At 33.6% G+C, this 18,747-nt stretch overlaps 1 long non-coding RNA gene across 1 annotated transcript in view; it reads left to right on the top strand.

The window, feature by feature from the left end:
- Nucleotides 1–18,747, top strand: part of LOC130673774 (uncharacterized) — a 108,620-nt gene that overhangs the window by 18,758 nt on the left and 71,115 nt on the right. Inside the window, exons 2-3 of the long non-coding RNA XR_008990938.1 lie at nucleotides 11,360–11,754; nucleotides 11,827–12,040. This is a non-coding gene — a long non-coding RNA (uncharacterized LOC130673774). The remainder of the gene's footprint in view (nucleotides 1–11,359; nucleotides 11,755–11,826; nucleotides 12,041–18,747) is intronic.

Below are 18,747 nucleotides of genomic sequence, written 5' to 3'. Positions count from 1 at the left end.
TTATATATTTATAACTCGACATATACTGTAAAATATATGGCTACTTATATCATAACTGATATATTTTAAAAATTATAAGCTTCCATAAAAATCCATAATATTCTTCTTTTAATTATTTTTTTGCGCAGTGCATTAAAAAATTTGATTAATCTTATTGTTTCAAGTACTATTAGTAATTTAAAAAGTGATAAATATAAAAGCTGTAGAGTAGTCTAAGCATAGTTGAGCGCCTAATGTGCACCTGGTAGAAAGTCATAAATTTATCGTTGAACATCAGCAGCTTCTTAGCTTTGAGATAATGTGCGTGCACGCATCAACAGCAGCATCGGCAGCATTATATACGAATGCGCCGAGAGCAAATCTGCGTAATGGTTGTTCTCAGCGTGGCAGGTACTATAAGATTAAACCAGTAGATCCACTAAACAGTCTTACTCTATACTCTCAGTTCAACTAAATCATAATAAAAATAACAATTGCCACAATAACGCAAATCGTTTTAAAATGCCCGCAATTGTTTCGTGAGAAAAAAAAAGTTTCAACATTTTTAAATTGCCTTCTTATATATTTTTACCTTAATACTTACAGTGTATTACATAAACAATGACATTTATGTTTAAATTGTATTTTAAAATAAATAGAATTCAATTATCTTGTCAATATGTCAGTATATGATATATACAAATTAAAATTTTATGAGAAAGTTTACGTCACGTGATCAATTTAAATTAATTTTCTTGATAATTCAATTTTTAAAAGTTTTTTTTTTCGTTTTGACTGTAAAATTTCTAATATTAATGTCTAGTTATTATTAACCAATTGAATTTTTAACCAGTGGTAACTGAAATTATGTTGAGTCAGTTAGTACAACGGTTTAGTTGTAATAACTATCATGTATATCACATGACTACTCAAGTTCTTGACTGGTAAAGTCTTTAACGAATGTAATGCCCCTTTAACACCGTGCGTCTACACTTGACGCACCTTACTTCGATTATTACGTCCGTATTACGCGTAATAATAGACTCAGAATACCATCCATTAACGTCCAACACCCGCGTTTTACCACCATTTGCATCCTTAAATGCCACGTTAATAATAGTACAATTTTTGAAAAATATCTCTTTACGTACTTCTTGGAATCCGAGATGAAAATATTGCAATAAGTATTGAAAAGAGGATAAATACTTAAAATAAAAATCATTTTACGGATTTACGTTGATGAGTTATGGTTATATTATTTATTATTACTAAGCTCATATATGTATACATATATATGTATGTAGTTGGTAAGCAAATGAATAATTCTCGTAGTTTTTAACCTAAGAGTGGAGGTTGACACTTAAGAAATCTCGAATAAGTCATTAACTCGACTATACGAATGATGTGAATGACCTGTCCCATTGTATGCGTATGCTAAATTCGCTCTATCGTCTTGTCTTAATATCTGCCATTAGAGAATTCACAAGTGACACAACGACCTCACAAACCACAAACGCATATTTTCCTCGCCTTTCTCGTAATAACCCCTCTAAAGGGAGATGAGTCTATTAGAATTGCTATGTGATAATCGAATGAATAATAAGGCTCGACTCCGTTAATGCTTATTGCAATTATTTTATTATACTTTCAACGATAATTTCTTAACACCTACGCCAACTTTTTTCATTTTCACTATCATTATTACTATACTTTGGCTATTATTTTATTTTAACTACATATTTTATGGAACTTGATCTTTTGCACACCTCAAACGCGTCATGGGTGTGTACTATGCTTACTTAAATATTTTTTAATCATAATTGTTGTAATTTGTCTCTATTGTTAGAAATATCTTTTGTTAATTAACATAGATACCTTTGCAAATCGGTTTACTTTGACAGCTACAAGAAATTTTACATTAGTTGAGTAAGTTTTCACAGTCGATAAAATAGAAATTCCAGATACTTTCTGAAAGCTTTGATATAATTTCCAAGAGGGCCCTCCGAATGGGACTGTAAAAATCTAGCGATCTTCCAAAAGATATTTCTAATACTCCTGAGGCTTCCAAACGTCCAACGGTTGCCTAAATTTTGGTTAGAATCGTCGTCAGAAAAATCCTAAAGAAAATTTTGACCAAGGGCTCGGTACTTGAAGGAAAAAATTGTTTTCCTTCATTTTCATGTGCCAGCATTCTTCGAAAATACATTTTGATACCCCTGAGGCCACGAAAAGTCCAACGGCTGCCTAAATTATGGTTAGAATCGTCGTCAGAAAAATCTTAAAGAAAATTTTGACCAAGGGCTCGGTACTTGAAGGAAAAAATTTTTTTCTATGGGATTTCTATGTAAATCCCAGAAAAATCCCATAGAAAATTTTGACCGAGGACTCGGTACTTGAAGAAAAAATTGTTTTCCTTCATTTTCATGTGCTAGCATTCTTCGAAAATACATTTTGTTACCCCTGAGGCCACGAAAAGTCCAACGGCTGCCTAAATTATGGTTAGAATCGTCGTCAGAAAAATCTTAAAGAAAATTTTGACCAAGGGCTCGGTACTTAAAGAAAAAAATATTTTCCTTCACTTTAATGTGCTAGTGTTCTTACAGAAGACTTTTTTGATACCAAAAATTTCTATGTAAATCCCAGAGTAATCCCATAGAAAATTTTGACCAAGGATTCAGTACTTGAAGAAAAATTTGTTTTCCTTCACTTTCATGTGCTAGCATTCTTCGAAAATACATTTTGATACCCCCGAGGCCACTAAAAGTCCAACGGCTGCCTAAATTTTGTTTAGAATCGTCGTCAGAAAAATCCTATAGAAATCTCATAGAAAGTCTAGACCTAGGGCTCGGATGAGGGCTAGAAGTCGCCAGACTCCTTTATATTTTTTGTTTAACGATTTTTGTCCGAAACTTTATGACTAAAAGATTTAAATAAACGCGTAGCAAGCTCACACAATATTTGTGAAATCGATAGCTAGTAGAAAACGTAACAAGCTCATATTTTATAAAAATGTGGAGTTGGATTTGCTACTGAAAACGTCGATGTCCTATCCCTTCCTCATTTTTAAACAGAGTAAAAAAAATATCTTCGTATAATTTAAAGCGTGTAAGGGCCAGTTAATAAAATGTTGATAATTTTTTATCATCATGCTCCATAAATTTAATTTGATATTTTTTATTTTACCACATGCGTTTAAGGCATTTAATTTATTTTCATTCTTTAAAGTAAAAAGAAAAACTTTTAATTTATCATTAAATAAAAATAAAAAAGTTGCAAACTCCATAGTATGAACTGAAACAAAAACTATATATATGTAACTTTAATTTATGATCGATCTATATATTTCACTGATTATTAATGACGTGAACGATATTCTCCGGTTAAAATAACGTACAAAGAGCATTACGATTTAAAAAAAAATTAATAATTAAACTTACACTGGCATTTGAATATTTTCATCGACATTTATATTTGTGTACTTTCACATTATCATATATTTGCACACAAGTATTTAATAATTTACATGACTAGAAGGCGAACACACGCCGATTTTACTCTTGTACAGGTACAAGTAGTTACGTTTCATTAATCCACGGCTTGTCATCTCGATGTATGAAATAGTTAATTAATCAATGTTCATATTATTATTCGAAGCCAGAAGCGATGTGGAAGGTGCTACTGCGTGTTCACTGCCTCGAGTGCACTCGAGCGTCAAGAAATATTTTTATTACACTTACGTACGTTTAATATTCCACTCGATTATTCTCTTTGTATGTATACCTTTTATTTATACTCCTCCCTACCCTTCTTCAGCCTCAGCTTCAGCTTTAACTCCAGCTTTAGCTTCATCTCCATTCTTAATTTATTTATTTATTATCATTTATTTTTTTTTGTCCGGCCAATATAATTCTCCATCTCTTATTTACTGCTCCATTTGTATGACTTTTATGGACTATCCTTAATATACTTAATGTACTAAAAGAAAGAAAAAGATTTTCATCAATTTTCATTTAAGAACCATCGTTAAAAATTTTTACTCATTATTTAATGATCGCGTTAATGAGCTATCAATAATTTTTTCTCTTTATTAATATTATGTTGAATTAAATCTTTAAAAGAATATTTATTATTATTATACTCATTTTTTTTCGGGGTAAGATACACAGAAGAAAAATTTAGGGGAAGGGGGGGGGAAAGCGAGGTACTTAAGGAAATACTAAGGTTTCGAGGACTCAAATACGCTAAATCTTTTTGTTTTTAATGATATTCAAAGTAAATAAACAAAAATTTCAGTTGCCGTTGAAACAAAAAAAATTTCACTTTTGCGGGCAAAATTACCTCCTAAAAAAGGTAAAAAAAAATTTCTGCATATTAAATAAAATTGATTAAATTAAATTTTTTTGTAAGCAATTTACATAAAAAAAATTACATTTCACACAATTATTAGATGCAACGGAAGAAAAATAAAGTTTCATTGGTTTTTATCATAAAACAAAAGCCATTAATATTTTTCGACTCACACCCGATTTTTGACAAAGTTTAACATAAAATATTCAAAATAATTCTCAATTATATTTGCAAAAGTGATTATCGAATGTTTAAAAAGCATTTGAAAAATAAAATTTTGGGAGTACCCCGTTTTGCCTACCCTACTCCCCTTCCCCTATATTGAGTCAAAAAAATATTTTGGAAGACAAACGTTTTCGGGAACCGTCACAATTTTCTTGAGCCAAAGAAATTTGTTTTAGTCAGAGATTTCTACTCTATCCGAGAAAATTGAGGTTTTAAAAAAATTTTTGAATCAAGAATACTTACGTTCAGTGGAGAATTTTTTTTTCTGTGTATTATGATGACAAACTAAAGAAAGAACATTAACCAACATCAACATTATTATCAAGCAAAGTGTATAGTACTAAAAATTATGTGTAATTCAGCCAGCCATCTGCCCCACAGCCAGATCGTAATTTAACCCAAGACTCTGGTGTATACAGGAACGAATAACTCAACAAGTGCATATCGAGGATAAAGCTTTTAACGACCTAAAAAATACCATTTTCACAAGGAATTACGATCGTCTTAATATCTTATCATCGACAACAATCTGCCGGCGGATGAGATACACACAGAGACTTAAAAGTAATCCATTAAATATACATCGAGAATAGTATTATTTGACAAATAAGGAAAAATTATTGTTTCTTTTGATCGTTGGTCGTCGCATCTTTGATATGGTAGCTGCTGTTAGTCGCTGGTCGTTGTCATCATCAATGATGTTGACATACATTTAACTTTGGCAAAGTTTTAAATCTTTAAATGGACCATCAATTCGCTTCGTCCTCAATTCAAGTATCGCGTGATCTTTTTCGCTGGGATCGAGCGTAGAGATCACGATACATATCGACTAAGAGCCCGTTATATATATTAAAGAGAGAAAAGAAAGGGCTGAGAGATTATAAAGAAAAAGATGATGAAGAAAAAGAGCAAGGATGAAATGATGTTAAGGGAAAAGAGACGAGGCGCGGCTTACGAATTAGCCGAGGGTCAATTTATTACGTCCGTCCCTGTTTATAATGCGGGTGATATAAAAGCGAGCGTCGCATGCCGCGAGCTACGACCAACGACCAATGACGATGACTACCATCAGGACGACGATGGCAATGAAGCGAAAGAAACAAAGACCAAAATGACGATCAAACAGTTGAATAAGAATAACAAGTTGTTTAATGTATATATATATATATATATATGAGAAGAGAAGAGAAGAGGAAGCAATGAAGGAATAAGAAGAAGGGCGAGTTGATGCCGTAAACGGGCGGTACATCTCATCCAACTGCAAGTGGAAAATGTGACTGGTTTTTACCCCTAAGTGACGACTACTACTTCAGGTTTATGTTTAATGCAATGAGTTGTTATCCCAATGGTGATTTAACTTTACAAATGCATTTACATTTTTATCCTTACGCCATTTTCACACTCTTAAACACGACTTATAACTAATTTTTATTTTATTTATTTTATTTTCACTTTTATTACCCTTATAAATATTTATTATTGTACTTAAAAAAATTATTTAATACCGAGTATGTGCAGCGAAAAATAAAATTAATTTGATCAACTTTATTGAAACACTTGAATAATTTATGTTAAAAATTTAAACCCGAGTGATTAATTAAAAAAAAAAAAATGATCAAAGTAGAATCAGTGCAAATAGCAGCGATATTTTAAAAATTTTTGTCTTTGTATAATTAAAAATATTTTCGTACTAATTAGAGTAGTCGGTTCGAAAAAAAAAAAAAAAAAGTACAAATAAATAAATAAAGCACGAGAACGAAAAAAAAAAGATCGGCGAATGTCGAATATTTCTTGGTAACCAGGTTGGACGCGTTTCGCATTGATATTATTTCATTAATTTTTTATCGTATATCCGTATCGTCCTGATCGTTCTCGATCCATTCGTCTTGGCCACCTGCCCAGGTCTCTAACCTGTTGCAAATTTGTCTCCATCTTGATTGGCACTGATCAACTGCCCTCTACTTAACTTGCGGTCACTCATGTGCTGAGCAATTAGATACTGAAAATACCTTTAAATAAAAGTTATTCTGCGTACGCCGGACTGACAAACTGCAACAAGTAGTATGTACAACGACAACGCAGTGTCCACGAGCACGGCCATGACGATCAGCAGGAAGAAGAGGAGGAAGAAGAAGAAGAAGAAGATGAAGAAGAAAGAAGGTGGAGGACGCAAAGTGGTTAGTGTGTCCAGAGGCAAAAGAGACTGCGTGGCCAAGAAGCCAGCACCAGCACCAGCAAGTAAAGAAAGAAGATGAAAAGAAGAGAATTTGAACGGTAGAAAGAATAAGCGTTGAAACGGATACCCCTTGGTGTCTCTCTGCCGTCGTACTCTTGACTCCCACCTAGATTTATGGAGGTTTCCGCTAATTTATGTTCACCCAGAGGACGCGTGCACTGTCCAACGAGAAAGGGACACGAAGCCAGCTAAAGAGGAATGATAATAATAATAATGAAAATAATAAAAAAATGTATTATAAGTAGAAGAATAAAAATCGAGGAGAATAAAAAAGAGTAAGAGAGTAAAAGAGTAAAGGGAATGTCGAGCTCGCTTTGGGCGCCGATCCATCATCGTAAAAAGTCCACTCTTGTGCCCTCCTTCACCTTCCTTTTTGCGCTCGAGGACTCTCTGTAGATTGTACGATCGACTATCTTGAATACCGTTGTCCCGATCTACATCGTGTGACTCCCGGCCAAGTAATTATCTCGTATTCGACATGAGTCCACACAGAGTCTGGAGACACTTGCTGTTGCTACTTTTCTCTTTATGCTGGATTGGTGCTGGTGCTGGTGCTGGTGATGCCGAGTTCAGGTGGTTGATGCGAGTACATCCGTTGCAGCGTGAAGGAATTTGCTGAGTGAGGAGGTCGTGTACAGGCCAGCCCGGAAGTAAGATATTTATCCTTAAGGCAGCCGAGCTAAGGAGACCGAGCTTGAGTATACCAGAGGATAAACCGAGTGTGTGTCGAGTCTGTTCACCAGACAGTCCGACATGGGTGGGTCAGAACGTGTTATTTTTTTTACTACTTATTCTTATTTATTTAGTCTTTTTTTCTACAAGTGATATCTTCTCACTTGGGCCTAAATGTTTAATTGGATTTAAAAAGACACTTTAGCCAACAGCCCGAAAATTTAAATCCAATCTGTATTAATCTCTGGAATAAAAAAAAATAATAATAATATTAAATGCTGTTATTTTTAAATAAAATGGAAGTTTGAATTTTTGAAAATTATTTCCTGAAATAAAAAAAAAATATATATATACATTAAAGTAAATGAGACCGACAAAAGTTTAGGGTAATTATTTTAAATGTAAAGAATTTAAATTGTTGTAGAATTATATGGGATTAAAGAGAACTTGTGAAAGTAGTCTGTTGGTCTCATGATTACACCAACTTATATGATCATGTCACCATCATCAACATTGACACTCATGTTGTACTTGAAGACAATTTGCAAGACACGCATTCTTCGAATCACCGCAAGGAGTAGCTAAAAGCTTTGCATGTAGTAGTAGAAGTATAAGTACACCAACCGGTGTTAACAACAATGTACGACAATTTTTCTAATGCCTGTTGCCTACCCGGTGCCCGTTGCACCAGCAGTACATACAATATGACATTTAAGGGCATTGGCTGGGTTGACTCGGTGTTTCCGGGAAGTACGCACATTGTGCTTAGACATTTTACCTTATACTTGAATTGAAGAATCACACAGAGACTCATAGCAAGATTGAGAGCATCATTGAATAAAAAGAAAAGTGTCATGTTAAGACAGAGAAAAGCAAAAGCCAACCAGGAGACAACTTTAATTCAGGGAATCCAAGATATCTTTTAAGTGTGTGTGCGTCTCAGTAAGGTAACAACTTTGAAGTAAGGATCGATTGACAGTTTATAAAAAAAATATATATATATCTGATCAGATGTGTATTTAAGGGAGCGAGAGACTTAACTCGACTTGACTGATGTTCTGGGTACATGTGTCTGTGTGTGTATATGTGTTTTCTCATCCGTAGAGGTGTATATTTATGGGCCTTAAACTTGAATAAAAATTAATAAAATGTATTTGGGGGGTATACACTTAAGACCTCTCATAAAGTAATTTGAACCTCATTGCTAAGATATATCGTCTTGAATAAAGATAATTTGATATCTTTGCGGAGGAGGCTACCACCTTCTCAAACTTCACCTCTTTTTCAATCTCATTCTCGAGTCAAGGCTGATCGAATTACTCGGGATCGATGTGTGTGAACTTAAATTTTTAAGTAGCACGTTATTCTTCCGGTATTATAATTACTTTACGCCCACATACTTTGGTATTCATCTTCAAATTTTATTTTTTAATCAATACATTATTATTATTATTATTTTAAATTTATTAACTTCAATTTACATGTAGAAAACTGCGATTAAAAGTTTGCCTACAGTCACGTTCGCTGGACTGTGCGTCTGTTTTTTACCGCGATAAAGTTTGTCAGATGTAACTAAGAAACTCAAATTCTTTTCGGTAAACTTCCACTCATCCTTAAGATGATCCCTTTCGAAATTCTTATTATTCAAAAGTTATTAACGTTGAGAAATTTTTTGAACGATTTTCTGTAAATTTATTGAAAAATGTATTAATTGATTTTAATTGAGTTAATTTTGTAAATTTGTTTTTTATTTATGACTATTACTTTTAAATGAAGTTTAAAAACTTGGCTTACTTCTAATTTTTACAGAGACAAATAATTCGATTAATGTATTTTTCAGTTCGATATTCAAACTTAGCTCTTATATACATGTCAAAGTATATGCTACTTGTTTTGGTCTTAGGATTGTTGGTTGGTGTTGCTATCGCGAATCTAGCAGATGATTATTATTTATGTAATAGATTCTGGCGTCCAGTACGTAGAAATATGAACTACTTTAATTCTATTGAGTAAACTGTTTATAGAACAGAAATATATTTTTTAATAATTAGCTTTTATTATTAGTGTAACGAGGACTGTGATTGCTGCTTATTTAACTGCAATAGGTTTCAAAGATGTAGTGGTTATAAAATTAAGGAGTCTTTAGGAAAGGAAAAGGAGTTTAATTGCCGGCCTAAGGGGTAGCTCTTGGCTTATCATTGGACAATAAAACCTCTCTAATCAATGAAGTTAAACCACAAGTTTGATCTGCTAAAATTAATTATTCAATTTATCATTCAAATAATTATTTTATACTTCAAAAAATATTTTACTAGTTTTTCATAAATTTTAATGACAAATACTATTAATAATAAAAAAGTTATGGCTAAAGAAAACTTCTTAATTAATTGACAGTTTTTTTACAGCGAAATTTGAGTCCTTAAAAACAAAATTAAATTTATTGTAAAAATACTTTCTTTTGCAATTTATTTATTGATTATTATCACATTTTTTACAGTTAAAAATTTTTTTTTATTAATCTGCTAGTCAATATAGCTTCGAAATAATTGTAACAGTAAACGATTAAATAAATAAAATATTCAGTTTTATTCAAATAAAAAAAAGTTAAATTTCTTGAATATATTTATTTAATTTAAATAAATTCCCTGATTCATCCAATTAAATTTATCAACAATAAAAAATTCCTATTGTTAAATTTTTTTAGTAGTATCCTCATAATCATAAAAAAAAAATTTTGAATAGCTCTAAAAATAAATTTAATCCTTTTAGAATGAGCAAAGTGAGTTATACTAACAATTCAAGATATAATTTGTAATATAATATGTATAATAATGATGCAGGGATATATGACTGTAGGATATGACCAAGTAATTTGTGGCTGACCGTTACAAACCCACTCTCTCAGTACTTGCGTGTAGCATAAACGAACTTGTGGCCAGTATAAATATCTTACAAATACCAGGTGAATATTTTCACTCCCAGCTTCATATTACTCATATGTCCTTTGCTTACTATGTATATATATTATTATGTTATATACTATGTAAGCCTAAGCGTCTAAAATAATTATCCATGCCAGAGTATTATTATTTACATGACATCGATGTCTCATTCACAAATACTATTTTTGCATCAATGAATCTCGCCATATTCAAAGTTCAAATAAAGTCACTATTTGAATTCTTAGCAAAGATCATTCACATTTTTAATTAAAAATTTATTTTTTTTTTATTCTCCGTAAAATTATCGGATAAAAAAAATACTTGGGATCATCAGCGCACAACATGTACGGAGTATATATATAAAGAGAGAGAGAAAGACTATTCGTTATTTTCCCGCCATCGAATGGTTGCAACGTCGATACAAGAACGAGCTAATAATTGATACGGACAGTACGGATTAATTGGCATCAGGTGGGAGGGGGTGACCATAAGAGACTATATAACATTAATTGAAAGGATCGGGTTTCCTTAAGAAGGATTTACAACGCGACCAAGATACATCTCTTGTCAGTGTCAATGTTCTTGTCAAATCTGCTACTCATTACTTTTTATACATCATCTTGTCTCATTATTGTTTTCCCATTAATTCTAATTACACTTATAAGTGTTAATTTATTATTTTAAAATAAATAAAAAAAAAATCACAGATATATTACAGTAGCATCGATAATTAAAGACGTCAAAAAAATTTATAAAATATTTCCTCCATTAATTAAATCAAAAATACAATTTATCTCTTATTCAAATAATTGATTAATAAATTAACAGAAATAAATAATAATTAGAATAGTATAAAAATATTTACATATATTTTTTTGTTTGTTAAAATAAAAATGAATGATTGATTATATAAATAATGTAAATTAAAAAATTAAAAATCGTCTGTTTGTGTTTACAGGTATATAAATTATCAGACACCACTAACTAAAGGAAATATGACATGATTCATCGTACAAGTGGATGTTTAGCCAATGTGCAATTTTCTTTCTCACTCTTTATCGCTTTGTTGGTAACTTCTTTAGCTTCCGGCGTGTGTGCAAAGTTTCCAAGGATACAAGTCTTTGAACGACGAATAAGATGAAGTAGCCAGCACTTTATAAAAACAAGAAGAAGACGGCTTAGAAAATGATTCAAAAAATAAATAAACAAAAAAAAGTACGATGAAGAAGCAGTTGAAGCAGAAAAAAAGACCAAGAAGAAGTAGAAGTAGAAGAAGAAATGAGAAGACGCGAATAAGTTTTTCGATATTTTGCTCACGCACGCGCTCACGCAACCACGCACTTACTCACGCAAGTATATGATCTATCCTTGTCTTACAGTCCCTTCCATTCTACTGAATATCTCACCTGTTGCGTTCTTTTACAGGTGGTGGTGATCCTCGTGGTGGTGGCTGTTACCGTGGGTGGTTGCACTGCTTCGGGTAAAAAGAAGCTGTGCACCTTGATAAAGAGGAAGATATTGACTTTTCCTTTTCTCTCTCCTCTCTCTTCTCAGCCTCGCCCATCAACTGATCATGAGGATCGAAGCAAGGATAACTTTTATAAAAAAAAACCAAGAAAAGAGATCGCTGACACGCTACGTGAGTAGCATATTATTTTCTTATGTCTTTTAACTTTGTCTTGTTCATATCCTTCATCATTATTTTTTTCTTTATCATCATCATCATCATCATCATTATAATCATCATTTATGTTTTCTCCATGAAATAATCCAACTCCTTCGCACTTTTCTCCGTCAATCAATCAGCCATTAATTATTTCCACCCAAAAATATTTAAATAGTAATGAAAGTATGCATGAAGTTGATAGATTGCACAGCTACCATAGCTGTAATTTTACATTTTTATATTTACTTAGCATTCGTTACATTGTCAGGACTATTATAATTTATAAAGAATAACAAAATGGAAATTTAACAATAAATTACAAAATTTACATCCGCTTGCGAAAATAATTTCTGCATAAAGTATACAGTTACGGTGTAGGTAAAATAAATACGTCTTACTTACAATTAGCATATGTAAGTAAAACGACACCCCGCGTCGACGTACATCATGATCAATAATTTATCCAATCAATAATTAGTCGATTCAGTTAATTAGAAGCTGGCACTCACCGTCCAATTAGACACCCAGGGTATTTGTCATGTTCCCTTTATCCAACGGTAGTTCATCATCTTAAATTATATTTTAATTAAAAAAATTAATTCTTCCCAATTAATATTAATAAATTAAAGAAAATTTTTTTCTTTACTTTCAAAGTAAAATTTATATTACAACCCCCGCTATCAAATGGATTATTTTTATTGTAAAAAATGTGTATTTATTATTTTTTAAAAAAGTATTTCGTACAGTGAAGTGAATATAACTGAAAGAAGCAATAGGTATTATAAGCCGGCGGGGACTCAGTAGGGCCTAAGTTATGGTTAATGCGGCGTATGCTAATCCAAATTGATTTAGTAGCAAGACCATGCCGTAAATCGTTGTCAAATGGAGTAGTAGAGTGTATTGCTGGTGGTACTGCTGCTGGTAATATAAAGGTAGGAGTAGTATAGAGAGTAGAGGTACCAGACACGATTGGTCCACACAGAAGCCACAATGGGTTTCTCTCTTTCTTATTCTGGTACAGTGGCTGGCGTAACGTTAATGTTACGTGTGTCGTGTTATATGTGAAGACGTGTAAATGGCTTGAGGCTTCAGGCCACTTTCCAAAGATGAGACTGCATGAAAATGCGTGGGATCTTCAAGGGGGTTTTTAGTGAGTGGTATTTAAAAATATTATAATATAAGAAGAAAGAAAATTTTTTTTGAAATAGTCGACTGTATCGCCCACGATTAAAAATAAATGTAGTGAATAAAAAATACAAGGAGATACATAAAGAGAGAAAGAAAAAATGAGTATATAACAGGTAAAACGTCAACGCGCCACTGAACGCATGTGCACGGGGCTTTAGAGCGGTCAATATCGTTATTTATGGGTGGGTACCAGCGATAATTTGCATAGGCCACAAAAGGCACCGATACGCAGATGAATCTCGACGATAAGAGATCTGTAGGAGGGAAAAGAAACCTCTGACTAAGAGAAAGATAAAACTAAAAGAGGTATATATATATATAGATTTATACATCGGGCTTCTTGTTTCTACTGGAAATATTATAAATGTTATTTCTTATTTTCAACGAGGGTGGCGTAAACTCAAGTATGTGAACCAACGTAGAAAAATTTGTATATATATCTTGTGGAAAATATGGTAATGCAGTTGATTAACATAATCAATCGATGAAATCTAACACTATTGCAACATTGTTTAATAAAAATAATAATTTTAAAAATATGTAGCTAATTTTTCATCGGCAGGTGGATGACCCATACTTTCTACTGACATTTTAAAAGCAACAGGGAACCCTTCAACTTGTCTACGAAATAAAAAAAATCACTGGTCAATTCACGAGCTAAGGAATAGAAATAAAAAAAAAAAAAAAAAAAAGAGAAACAAAAGTATAAACTAGAAGAGAAAAAGAGGGGAGGAGACTTCTTAATAAAAACGAAAATAAATAATTGAAATGAAATGGTTATAGAAATACGTCTTAGTTACAAATTGAACGACCACTTAAGAAATTAAAGTTATAACCAAAATAAAGGAATGAGCTACAATACAACTAGAGTTGTCTAAAAGCGTACAAAATTATTATTTTTGTGCTCTGCTAGAAAATAACTCAAAGTTTCGTGGAATCGTGAGGAGACTGTTGGCTGTATTGAAAAGTAATAAAAAAAAATTTTTTTTCACTGTTATATATATGTATGTACGTATACGAAAGACACGGCAAGAGGGACCGGACGTTGGTAGCGAAAGAGTAGCCCCTGGTAGCTGCGAAGTGGTAGCCCAAGGCTACTAGAAGATTGCCGGCAGACAGGTGGGTGAGGCTCGAGGGATAGCCAGCGAGGTGAGCTAAGGATGAAGGATAAACGAAGAACAGAGCACAGCGAGAGTGAAACAGGTTGCTGGAAAATAACGTAAAGTAGAAGAGGAAGAGACACGAGATAAAAAGAGTAAAGAGTATACATTATAAGGATCTGAGTAGAGAGTCTCCAACGCCACCTCCACCTCCACCTTGCTCAGTGCTCCGTTTGTGCCTCATCGTGGTCTCTCTTTCTCTCTTGTGGTGGTTTCGGAGCCGGCACTTAGCAGCACGCGAGCCACCTCTACGAGCGTGTAGTGGTTGATCATCTCGGTACCCAAAAGACGCCTCGGGGCACACAACTCCTTCTGCCCTGATGATGCCAGTGTATGGTGTTGTTGCTGCTCGCTTTAACTCACTCTTTTAGCTGGCTTCTCTTTTCCGTCTACTCTTCTCCACTTGGTCTTGGCTTGGTCTCGGTCTTGGTCTTGGTCTTGGTCTCGCTTTAGCATTAACCATGAATTTATTCGGACGTCGAGCCCCCAAAATTGCCCGATTACAGTATTACACCCTGGGCCCCAGTTGTAAAACCGCGCAACGAGCAATCGCCGCGGCTGAGTTTCTCTTTTGAGGGTGGCAATTTGCGGTAATATCGCCAACGACGAGGTAGCAGAAAGAGGAGGCAAGACCTTTTTTTTTTATTTTATTTTATTTTTATCTTTTACTTCTTTTTGTTATTCCCCCTTTTTCTTCGGTAATAGGTGCGCACACGCTCTCAATTTTTCTCGTTCGCTTTTACGTCCTCGTATATAATATTTACCAGAATATAACAACATCCAAATGCCAGAGTTTTAAGCCTCCACAACTAAAGCCTTTCTCGGAATGATACACGACTAAATAATACTCTAGATGACAACATCTCAAATATCATGGGTTTCATCGCGCCTCGAGGGATTTTTATACCACGATGACGACGTGCTAAACCTGAAAATCAGAGACCCAACAATAAAATATAAGACACAATACTTACCACAGTTTTATATGTCCTAGAGGTGACTTTGCGGTTACGACGATTGTTCACCATCATCAAGATATTCATCTATATATATTTTATTAAATTAGTGTGTTTTATTATAAAGTGTCACCAGAGATAAAATAAAAGAAAATAACAACAAGAGACTTACTCGTTCAAATGTCCTCTATATGTCCAAGGCTCAACATCCTGATGCTGAAGACATTACTTACGGGCGAGCGGGCAGAGTAATCGTGGACCTGGACGGGCACTAAGAGGCGATAAATTCAACGCGTTACATCTGTGCAGTGGATGCGGTTGCTCAAGCTCTCGTCTGCTGCTCGCAAAAGCCCCCAAGGGATGAGTAACTTATGGGTAGATTTGCTGACGAATGCTCGAGTCTGTGCACACTGATAGTCAAGACCTTACGCTTCCTTATTTCTTGGCCATTACGTCTTACTGTTTACAGCATATATCTATATATATGTATATGTACGTACGTACGTACGGCGAGTGCCAGTTTGCAAGCGGCAAACACGACCCCGTTATTTTCTTCTCTACATCTTTCTTCTCTATATTTCATCAGTTTTTCTTCCTCAACACAACTATTTAAAATATTTTTTAAATTATCTCTGTTGCTGCTACTACAGATGTTACTACAACAACAATAACAACAATAAGTATACAACTGCTATACAAAATATCATCTAGCTAAACATATCAGAGCGTCTTTAGGATCTTGTGTGCGCCTACTTGTTTTACTTTCCTTAAATCATGATCATAAACTTTCACCAAGGGAACAAAATCAGGACAACAATGGCACTCGTGATCGTGACAAGAATTCGTGCACTACTGTGCTGCAGTCGATTTGATAAAATAATAGTGGGAAAAATAGGATCAGCGTAACTTTCAGACACCATTTGATCCTCCTTCTAAAGCAGATATTAAGAGAATAACTGACTATCGTTTAAACGATTAATATACTTAGACGGGAGTTAGAGTAGACCGTTATCGATGTTGCCCTCAAGCTTTTACTGATGCTCAGACATAAATGTTGTTGTTGTTGTTGTGGCTGCTGTTGTTGTTACTGCTGTTAGTAGTCTTATATATACACGGCGTTCAGCTACTCCAGAAGTTCGTGCTGATCATCAGTGAAGATTGTTCTGCCACCGGATCCAACTAAATAATCGGAAAATCATCATACATCTTCACCGTAAACTACTTTGTCGTATTAAAAATAAAAAAAATAAAAACAATCTAAAGGAGTAGAACTACAGGTACTGGAAAGAAGAAGATGATGATAAAGAAGAAGAAGAAGAAGGAATATATGTTAGACGTAGAGAAAGAACTTCCTAGACAGGTGGATGATGAACGAGCATAAGGAGACTGCTGGCAGGAAGAGTAGGCAAGACTATTCTACAGTATTGTGGCTTTAGCGCAATGTGAGAGTTAATAGACTGAACTGATGATGAGACTCGGCAGGGTCTTTAAGTCTGACACTAGCCTAGTATCCGATAGTACATCATCTGGTACAAGATCACTTGAATATTCTTCATTGTACTCGATCGCTGGATGATAGATGCTACCAGGATCCTATGATGAGTTGGCCTTCACGGCAACCAGTTTAAGAAATAACTCTAGACACATACACGTGATTTAATAATAATATATATTTATTCGTACATATTTTACATTATGTCTTGCATCTTATATCTAAATTCCTGCTAACTGCGCAGGTGTTATTTTTTATTGTTATTATTATTTTATCTTGTGAATGAGATTAGTTAAATGGTGGCCGATGTATCATGAAATTTTTCAGCGTACCCAGTCATCGATGATCGGTTAGCTCCGAAGATCATATTGTTTCGAGATTACAGATAACGAGTAAGATATGCCTGCACCTCGTCGAGTAGCACGGGAGTTATGGTGATTGTACCGTGTACGTACATGATGCTTTTCAACGTTCTCTCTGGTCTCTGGTCTCTCGTACACGTTTCGTCGTAAACTATATAAGACACAGGAGAAGATGAGAGAGGGCCTTGCTCGACAACAGAGTAGTCGATGGGATGAGAGTTTATATGGATATATACATACTTACATATATATTTATTGAGTAACAGATAAAGGAAGATGATGAGAAGGTAAAATGGAAATATAGCATAAAGAGAAGAGATGAGACGAAAAATATTGAGTCCAGAGTTAAGTCTGAAGAGAGCATCCGATCATCGACTGGGAACCACTTATTGGGATATATTTATATTTATATATATGTATATATTTTTTATACCTCTTGTGGAATCTATACGAGTGTTATTTACGAGCTAACATGAAACAAAATTGTTCTTTGATGTCGTCACGTACATTTCTTACTCCCTTGTCGATTCGATTTCGTATATATCAAGATCGATCGTTTTCGATCTTACCAATAAAAGGAAGTATCCATTTTACTTTATTCTCGGCGTAATACATCGTTACACATAATAATAATAATATAAATAATAACAATAACGATAATCACAATTTATTCAATTGAACTATTATTAAAAAAAATGATAATTATTATTATTTATTTAAGTTTAAACTTCTAAATAATAGTATACAGAGATTAAATAACAAATAATGACTTCTAAAGTGCTTCGATAACGAGGCTAGATAACCAACATTCTATTCACTGGTTATCATTTAATTATATTTTTTTTACTAGCTTACAACTAACTAAGTTGATACTATTTTTATTTTATCCCCAATAAAGTTTATGCTACAAGCTCTTTACCCTCGAGTTTAATCCAGACTTATCGCAGATTGTAATTCACCTGGTGGAATAAACTCGTACAGAAGAATAAGTTGAAATATATTTATATCTATATATATATGTATATGTATATGTATATATAGAAATAAAGAGCACGAAGAATGCACGGGTGCGTGACTCAAAGAAAGATGAGTGCCCCAAGACTCTTAACTTTGCCGGTTACGGACTCTCTTTACTACTTCTCTTCCTATATACCATATACTGATATCTGTAACGGTACGAGTTGTTCAATCGATTGGAACGAAAGTGAGACTACACTTGCTTGCTTTCAAAACAATGAATACACTATAAACAATAATAACAATAATGATAATAAAATATAAATATATAAATAACTACTCTGCTATGAGTAGGAAAAAAAAATAAGTACAAGTAATGATAAAACAAGGAATTCCATTAATATGATGAGTGCAAAAAAAATCTAGACGGTTAAATTTTATTGAGGTGTCAAGACATTTGTATGAGACAGATGATTCACTTTTAAATTCAAAGGACAAGATAACTTGTTTCTTTATCGTCTTCTTTGTAGGTCTATCTGTAGAAAATCGTCACGTCACTAACAGT

The sequence above is a fragment of the Microplitis mediator genome, chromosome 8, assembly GCF_029852145.1.
Source record: "Microplitis mediator isolate UGA2020A chromosome 8, iyMicMedi2.1, whole genome shotgun sequence".
NCBI lineage: Eukaryota > Metazoa > Arthropoda > Insecta > Hymenoptera > Braconidae > Microplitis > Microplitis mediator.
Note: the sequence above shows the minus strand (reverse complement) of the source record. Positions and strands in the feature narration are given on the sequence as shown.